The 9757-nt window shown below is 39.3% G+C and overlaps 1 non-coding gene across 1 annotated transcript; it reads right to left on the bottom strand.

The window, feature by feature from the left end:
• Nucleotides 1-1003: 1003 nt before the first annotated feature.
• Nucleotides 1004-1110, bottom strand: LOC143411152 (U6 spliceosomal RNA). The gene has a single exon (XR_013092844.1). It is a non-coding gene; the product is annotated as a U6 spliceosomal RNA (small nuclear RNA).
• Between the last annotated feature and the right edge of the window lie 8647 nt (nt 1111-9757).

Below are 9757 nucleotides of genomic sequence, written 5' to 3'. Positions count from 1 at the left end.
TTCCCACTGCTCACAGGCCAATGACTTAAACCTAACATCTAAGATGGGGTATAACATGGCCCAAAGGACCTTTGCAGCTTTTATATTGTGGCATCAGGTCTAGTTGGTGTATTTTTCAGTCACAACTATTTTGTGTGAGGTGACAGAAACAAACTCACACTGTTGGCTAGCCTAGGTACTTATTCTACCCAAACTTGGCTTTCCTTTTTTTTTTTTTTTTTTTTTTAACTGGGATTTGAATCCAGAGGTGCTCTGTCACTGAACAGTCAGCCCTTTTTATTTTTTATTTTGAGATAGGGGTCTTGAAGTCAGAATTAGACAGGCAGTCATTATAGATAGGTAAACTGAGTCAGGTCGGATCAAGGAGGCCACTTTGAGTGAGTCCAGGAAGTTGGAGATACCAGCTATACCCCCCTTCTCCCTCTCTGGAGAAGTCTATGTTACCCATTTTTATTTTTTTTATTTTTATTTTTTTATTGGTTGTTCAAAACATTACAAAGCTCTTGACATATCATATTTCATACATTAGATTCAAGTGGGTTATGAACTCCCATTTTTACCCCAAATACAGATTGCAGAATCACATCGGTTACACATCCACGTTTTTACATGATGCCATATTAGTGACTGCTGTATTCTGCTACCTTTCCTATCCTCTATTATCCCCCCTCCCCTCCCCTCCCATCTTCTCCCTCTACCCCATCTACTACAATTCATTTCTCTCCTTGTTTTTTCCCCTCATTCCCCTCACAACCTCTTATATGTAATTTTGTATAACAATGAGGGTCTCCTTCCATTTCGATGCAATTTCCCTTTTCTCTCCCTTTCCCTCCCACCTCATGTCTCTGTTTAATGTTAATCTTTTCCTCCTGCTCTTCCTCCCTGCTCTGTTCTTAGTTGCTCTCTTTATATCAAAGAAGACATTTGGCATTTGTTTTTTAGGGATTGGCTAGCTTCACTTAGCATAATCTGTTCTAATGCCATCCATTTCCCTGCAAATTCCAAAAATATGGAACGCTTCACGAATTTGCGTGTCATCCTTGCGCAGGGGCCATGCTAATCTTCTCTGTATCGTTCCAATCTTAGTATATGTGCTGCTGAAGCGAGCACTATGTTACCCATTTTTAAATAAACCCTGCTTTATATGCTTGCCTCAGTGTGTTTCTCTAATGTTCAAACTTTAACATGTGAAGAAGCAGAACTGTCACCGGTGATATCCTGGTATCCCAAGAAGTGAAGATGTTCTGCCTTTTTTATATGTCCTAGGGTTCCTTTGTTCTCCTGCTCTCTTCCCCTTATCTCTCCCAGGAGATGCTCTGTGGGATGGTGAAAAGGTGGGAAACAGGTGGGCTGAAGGGGGACTGGCAGGACGGTGCAGCCCAGGACACACAGGGAGCTATAGGGTTTAACAACCTTATAGTTAACAACCCTATAGGGGTTAAACCCTATGGCTTCCTATAGGGAGGGCCAATTCCTGGGACAGGTTACCTTAGCCACAGGTTGGAGCAGGGGCAGGTTCTTGATAAGGGTGGAGGAAGGCTCTGAAGGAATTAACATTTCAATCCCTCAGGGGACAGTCTCCAACTTGCTGGACTCACTCAAAATTGGCCTCCTTAATCCAACCTGACTCGATTTACCTATCTACACTGACTGCCTATCTAATTCTGTCCTCAGTATCAGTCTCACTAAGTTGCCCAGGCTGTCCTCAAACTTGTAATCCTCCTGCCTCAGCCTCCTGAGTCTCTGGGACTACAGGCCTACACCACAGCATCAGGCCAAATTTGGCTTTCTTATCAAAATCAAAAATAGGCTAGGGGTATAAATCAGTGGTAGATTGAGTACTTAGCATGCACAGGCCCTGTGTTCAATCCCCAGCACAACCAAAAAATAAAAATAAAATCAGAGATGATTGTACCAGTTCATAGGGTAGAAACTGCTGCCTCATTATTTTGTGTTTTCTGTCTCTCCTAGAACCCTGCCAGGGCCCAGGTCCTCACTTCTGAGATGGTGAGAGAAGATGGGAGACACAGAAAGTGATGCCTTGTGACCATTATCCATTTTCCACTTTCTCATAACTAGGTTGTGGCTTTACATTGTAGAATACAATCTGCTTTTCTGCAGCTTCCGGTAAGAAAAATATTTCCTCCTGATATTATGAGACTCTATTTCCAGTAGTTTTTTGAGACAAAGAATTGGAATATCTTGAGTTAGCACCTGAGCTAAAACTTACACTCTTGCTTCCAAATTATTTTACATGCTTTCAGGGCATTAGTTCAACAGACCATTAAAGCATGGTGTGTCGAGGTTTGGTTGAATCAGATTGAACCAGTTACCTCTGCCCAGTTCCTTTCACCCTTTTAGATCTGGTGACTTTGGGTTGTAGAATTTTAAAGGGAAAAGGTTTCTGCTTTAAAAAAAAAAAAAAAAAAAAAAAAAAAGCTCTTCCCATTGGTTTTATGAAAGTTTTACAAAAATGAACTTGAAAATTTTTAAATATGAAAGAACAAGGGCTCTCCCAGGCCATGCATTCAAAAACACTGACAACAGAACATGTTTATCCCTGGAATCCTCTGAATTTTGTTCAGAATTTTATCCCTTTGGTTTCTTTTTTAGTTTCTGTTCCTTCATATTTTGTTATCTTGGTGTTGATCTTTGTTTACCTAGGTTCTGACATTTTTACCCCAGAATTAATTACCCCAGATGGACCACTCTACTGTGTTTTCCAAGCAAACAAAGTGAGCAGGAAATAGGAGCTTCCTGAGAAAACTGGCTTTGCATTTTAATGAGAGACTTTGCCTTCAGAAGCTCATTTGTCTTGTGCCTACTTTTCTTAATTATAATTGGTTTGTGATTTGGGGAGAGGGGAGTTAGATCAAATTTTCCCTGTTCCATTTAAATTTTGTCCCTGATATTTTACTCCTTGCCTCCCCAAGTCTCCTTTGTAAAATATTGTTCTATTTTGTTCCGAAGGCTACCTCCTTTCTGTCGACTGGCTCCTTGCTCAGAACTTCTCCACACCTAGAACTTTGGCCTAGGATTTCCTTTCGCTTTTGTGCACTTTCCTTGACATCACAGGGTAAACACTTAGCAGGTGATGAGCGTTTCCGCTGGGTTTTGCACAGATAAGTCACTCTTAACTTTGATGAATCCTTCAGTGTCCAGATTTTTGCCTCTTTCCTCCTTTCTCCACTCCAGCACATCACCTCTCTCTTTCTCCTGATGCAGTGGCAAGAAGAGGTGATTTTTATAAGGCTGCCTTAAATGTAGGGACCACAAGGAACCCAGCTCACCTGTAATCAAACAACTGCCCTCCAATTCTGATATACTGTCTCCCTGCTGCAAGTGGGGTAGAGAAAAACAGCCCAGACACCTGGAAGTTTCCCCTCTTCTTCCTCTGTAAATGCAGGTGCTCTCCATATCAGGAAGGGACACCTGAAATCCATCATCAACCTGGACTTTTCCTCCTCCGGCCCTTCTTATCCATCCCTTCCTCGAGCCTGTCAATTTCATGTATTCATTCAACAGGTATAAAAACCAGCTATGTGTCAAGCATCATGCTGGTCTTCGGAGGTACCAACAAATAAAGAGACTACTAAATGCAAAAATATGAGCATAAATAAGCTGAATTTTGAAGGACTGTTTGCAGTTTGGTGATGAACATCTCCATTCTGCCTACTTTGTAATAGAGGGTTTCTTGTACAAGAAATATTAGACAGGATTTTTTTTTTTTAACTGAGGATTAAACCTGAGGACGCTCTACCACTGAGTTATAGCCCCAGCCCTTTTAAGTTTATTTTTTATTTTGACACAAGCTTTTGCTAAATTGCCCAGGCTGGGCTTGAATTTAGTATTCTCTTGCCTTAGACTCCCAAGTACATGAGATTAAAGGTATGCACTACAGTGCCCAGCCTGGCCTGTGCTCTTAAGAAATATAAATATTATGAAAAACAAAGAAAGACTGAGACGCTATTCCAGTTAAAACAGGATAAAGAGACATGGTAACCGAATGCAATGCATGATGCAGGTCATTCTTCTGTTATAATGAGTATCATCAGGACAATTGGCAAAATCTGAATACTGTCTGAAGATTATATGGTTTTGTATCGGTATTAATTTCCTAATCTTGGAAGCTATACTATAGTTATATATGAAAATGACTTTGTGTTTAGGAAATACACTTTGAAATATTTTGGGGTAAAGGAGCATCATGTTTGCAATTTGTTCCCAAATGGTACAGGGTGGAAGAGTGTGAGTAGAGAAGGGGAGGAAGAAAGAAATAAAGCAAATGCAGTGAAATTGTTAACATTTGAGGAATCTAGGTGAAGAGTATGCAACAATTCTTTGTACTCTTCTTGCAACACTTCTGTAAATCTGAAGTTATGTCCCACCCCCCACCCCATTTTTTTTTAAGAAAAAGAAGTATCAGGAGGGTCTTGCCAAGGACAAAAGACAACTTTGAACATGGGAATTCAGGGTAGTAACTTGGAATTTGCTCTTTGGTCTGCAGAGGGGCAGGATTCCATGTAAGAATGAGAGTGTTCAAGCAGGGTGGGGTGGTGGTACATGCCTACAATCCCAGGGATTTGGGTAGCTGAGGTAGGAGAATTGCAAGTTCAAGGCCAGCCTGGGTAATTTAGTGAGACCCTCAGCAATTTAGGGACAAACTATCTCAAAATAAAAAATAAAAAGGACAGGGATATAGCTCAGTAATAAAGTACCCCAGGGTTCAATCTCCGGTACTGAAAAAAGAAAAGAAAAAAAAAAAAGGAATGATCGTGTTCACTGGGCACAGTGGCCGATGCCTGTAATCTCAGGGACTCAGGAGGCTGAGACAGGAGGATTGCGAGTTTAAAACCAGCCTCAGCAATGGGGAGGTGCTAAGCAATTCAGACTGTCTCTAAATAAAATATAAAATAGAGCTGGGGATGTGGCTCAGTAGTCAAGTACCCCGAGTTCAATCCCTAGTACTAAAAATAATAATAATAATAATTGTGTTCAAGCCCAGCATCCCCTGTGTTGCAGATCCCAAAAGATAACTCATAGCTGGAAGTAAGATTTCAATCCATTTGGGTAAATACCTAGTTGGATCATATGATAAGGGTATGTTTCATTTTATGAGAAACTTTCAAACTGTGTTCCGAAGTACCCTTTTGCATTCCTACTCACAATGAATAAGAGTTCCTGTTCCATATGCTTGCCAGTATTAGGTGTTGACAGTGTTTGGGATTTCAACTATTCTAAAAGACATAGTGGTATCTCATTGTGGTTTAAACTTGCAATTCCCTTAAGACATATGATGTTGAGCATCTTTTCATATGCTTATTTGCCGTCTGTATGTTATCTTTCAAGAAGTATCTATTCAGATTTTCTGAGCATTTTTAAATTGAGTTATTCATTTGCTTTTTGTGCTTTTAGTTTTTTGTATATTTTGAATAATAGTCCTTTATCAGATGTTTTGCAAATATGTGTGTCTTGTTTTCTCATATCCTTGAGGCACTTGGTTTTTAGTTATTCTGTTTATATTTCTTTGTTTCAGTCCTTGCTGGCTAATCTTAACTACAGCCTTGTCCTACAGCCTTTAACTAACAACCCTAAGGGGTGTTTCTTTTATTTTTTCTCTTGTACTGGGGATTGAACCTTGGGGCGCTTAACCACTGAGCCCCATTCCCAGCTCTTTTTCATATTTTCATTTAGGGACAGGGTCTTAGTGGGTTACATAAGGTCTCACTAAGTTGCTGAGACTAGAGATTCTCCTTCCTCAACCTCCCAACCTGCTGGGATTACAGGCGTGCACCACTAGGTCATTTTGGTGGTTTTTATTTTCTATATATTTATTCAGTCATTTATTTATTTTGTGTGTATGGTCCTGAGGATTGAGATACATCCCCAAACCTTTTTGTTTTGATAGTATCTCACTAAGTTGCCAGGCTGGGCCTCATACTTGCAATCCTCCAGCCTCAGCCTCCCAAATTGCTAGGATTCCAGGTATGTACCACCACACCCAACCCCTAGAGGTTTCTTTGAAAAAAAAAAAAAAAAATTTAAATGCTGAGAAAATCAGTGTGCTGGCCAGATGTGATGGCTGCACACTTGTAATCCCAGCTATATCAGTAGACCAAAGCAGGAGGATCACAAGCTTGTGGATAGCCTAGGCAACTTAGTAAGACCCTGTATCAAAAATAAAAATAAAGAATGAGATGGATATCATTACCCTAGGTATATATATGATTGCACAATTGGTGTGTCTCTACATCTTATACAACCAGAGAATTGAAATGTTGTACTCCATTTGTGTATGATGAATTGAAATGCATTCTACTGTCATATACAACTAAGTAGAACAAATAAAAGTAAAATAAAATAAAAAATAAATAAAAAGGGCTGGGGGTGTAGCTCAGTGGTAGAGTATCCCTGGGTTTAATCCTCATACTGTTAAAAATACAAAAATATAAACAGTACACTATGTTGAACCATGACTCCAATTTTTTTTTAATTAATTTTTATTGTAGGTTGTTCAAAACATTACATAGTTCTTGATATATCATATTTCACACTTTGATTCAAGTGGGATATGAGCTCCCATTTTTACCCCATATACAGATTGCAGAATCACATCAGTTGCACAACCATTGATTTACATATTGCCATTCTGGTGTCTGTTGTATTCTGCTGCCTTTCCTATCCTCTACTATCCCCCCTCCCCCTCCCCTCCCCTCTTCTCTCTCTACCCCCTCTACTGTAATTCATTTCTCCCCCTTATATTTTTCCTCCTTTCCCCTCACTTCCTCTTGTATGTAATTTTGTATACCCCTGAGGGTCTCCTTCCATTTACACGCAATTTCCCTTCTCTCTCCCTTTCCCTCCCACCTCTCATCCCTGTTTAATGTTAATCTTCTTCTCATGCTCTTCGTCCCTACTCTGTTCTTAGTTACTCTCCTTATATCAAAGAAGACATTTGGCATTTGTTTTTAAGGGATTGGCTAGCTTCACTTAGCATAATCTGCTCTAATGCCATCCATTTCCCTCCAAATTCTATGATTTTGTCATTTCTTAATGCAGAGTAATACTCCATTGTGTATAAATGCCACATTTTTTTTATCCATTCGTCTATTGAAGGGCATCTAGGTTGGTTCCACAGTCTTGCTATTGTGAATTGTGCTGCTATGAACATGGATGTAGCAGTGTCCCTATAGTGTGCTCTTTTTAGGTCTTTAGGGAATAGACCGAGTAGGGGAATAGCTGGATCAAATGGTGGTTCCATTCCGAGCTTTCCAAGAAATCTCCATACTGCTTTCCAAATTGGCCGCACCAATTTGCAGTCCCACCAGCAATGTACAAGAGTACCCTTTTCCCCACATCCTCGCCAGCACTTGTTGTTGTTTGACTTCCTAATGGCTGCCAATCTTACTGGAGTGAGATGGTATCTTAGGGTGGTTTTGATTTGCATTTCTCTGACTGCTAGAGATGGTGAGCATTTTTTCATATACTTGTTGATTGACTGTATGTCCTCCTCTGAGAAATTTCTGTTCAGGTCCTTGGCCCATTTGTTGATTGGGTTATTTGTTATCTCATTGTCTAATTTTTTTAGTTCTTTGTATATTCTGGATATTAGGGCTCTGTCTGAAGTGTGGGGAGTAAAGATTTGTTCCCAGGACGTAGGCTCCCTATTTACCTCTCTTATTGTTTCTTTTGCTGAGAAAAAAACTTTTTAGTTTGAGTAAGTCCCATTTGTTGATTCTAGTTATTAACTGTTGTGCTATGGGTGTCCTATTGAGGAATTTGGAGCCCGATCCCACAGTATGTAGATCATAGCCAACTTTTTCTTCTATCAGACGCCATGTCTCTGATTTGATATCAAGTTCCTTGATCCACTTTGAGTTAACTTTTGTGCATGGCGAGAGAAAGGGATTCAGTTTCATTTTGTTGCATATGGATTTCCAGTTTTCCCAACACCATTTGTTGAAGATGCTATCCTTCTTCCATTGCATGCTTTTAGCCCCTTTATCGAATATAAGATAGTTGTAGTTTTGTGGATTGGTTTCTGTGTCCTCTATTCTGTACCATTGGTCCACCCGCCTGTTTTGGTACCAGTACCATGCTGTTTTTGTTACTATTGCTCTGTAGTATAGTTTGAAGTCTGGTATAGCTATACCGCCTGATTCACACTTCCTGCTTAGCATTGTTTTTGCTATTCTGGGTCTTTTATTTTTCCATATGAATTTCATTATTGCTTTATCTATTTCTACAAGAAATGCCGTTGGGATTTTGATTGGCATTGCATTAAACCTATAGAGAACTTTTGGTAATATCGCCATTTTGATGATGTTAGTTCTACCTATCCATGAACAGGGTATATTTTTCCATCTTCTAAGATCTTCTATTTCTCTCTTTAGGGTTCTGTAGTTTTCATTGTATAAGTCTTTCACCTCTTTTGTTAGGTTGATTCCCAAGTATTTTATTTTTTTTGAGGATATTGTGAATGGGGTGGTTGTCCTCATTTCCATTTCAGAGGATTTGTCACTGATATACAGGAATGCCTTTGATTTATGCGTGTTGATTTTATATCCTGCCACTTTGCTGAATTCATTTATTAGCTCTAATAGTTTCTTTGTAGACCCTTTTGGGTCTGCTAGGTATAGAATCATGTCATCTGCAAATAGTGATAATTTGAGTTCTTCTTTTCCTATTTTTATGCCTTTAATTTCTTTCATCTGTCTAATTGCTCTGGCCAGTGATTCGAGAACTATGTTGAACAGAAGTGGTGAGAGAGGGCATCCCTGTCTTGTTCCAGATTTTAGAGGGAATGCCTTCAGTTTTTCTCCATTCAGAATGATGCTAGCCTGAGGCTTAGCATAGATTGCTTTTACAATATTGAGGTATGTTCCTGTTATCCCTAGTTTTTCTAGAGTTTTGAACATAAAGGGATGCTGTACTTTGTTGAATGCTTTTTCCGCATCTATCGAGATGATCATATGGTTCTTATTTTTAAGCCTATTGATGTGGTGAATAACATTTATTGATTTCCGTATATTGAACCAACCTTGCATCCCAGGGATAAATCCTACCTGATCATGGTGCACAATTTTTTTGATATGTTTTTGTATCTGGTTGGCCAGAAGTTTATTGAGGATTTTTGCATCTAGGTTCATTAGAGATATTGGTCTGTAGTTTTCTTTCTTTGAAGTGTCTTTGTCTGGTTTAGGAATCACCATGACTCCAATTTTAAATCAAATAAATCAAGCTTGTATTGTGTACACAACAGCTGACCAGCGACTATCTCATCCGAAATCCCAGGCCAGAGAACAGCCCCCAGATTTCCAGGAAAAAAGGTTTTTTTTAGCACAAAAGGTTGCAAAGGTGGATGTCTTGAGAACTTATATCTAACAGGATTTTGACAAGCATAATACAAAGGCAGATAGTAGGTTAATGATCTACATGGCTTAATATTTCAAGGTAAGGAATAAATTTAGATCCCAATATCAGAATTTATGAGGCACTGCTGAGGTTTCAGAGAGGGTTGTTATCTGGTCAGGGAAAGCCAGGCATAGATAAGTTCAAAGCACCGGCAGGAATTCCAAAAAAGTTTAGAAATCTCAGTAATTCATAGTAAAATAGAAATTAACTTTTCATGACTTTGTGACAAGATGGCTCCCAATCTTAAAATAAAATTAGGTTGGGTCCACCAACTGAACAGTGAGTCTATTTAGAAAACTATGATAAAACTGAAGAGTGTGGCTGGGGATGTGACTCAAGCAGT

The sequence above is a fragment of the Callospermophilus lateralis genome, chromosome 11 (assembly GCF_048772815.1).
Source record: "Callospermophilus lateralis isolate mCalLat2 chromosome 11, mCalLat2.hap1, whole genome shotgun sequence".
Classification (NCBI taxonomy): Eukaryota; Metazoa; Chordata; class Mammalia; order Rodentia; family Sciuridae; genus Callospermophilus; species Callospermophilus lateralis.
Note: the sequence above shows the minus strand (reverse complement) of the source record. Positions and strands in the feature narration are given on the sequence as shown.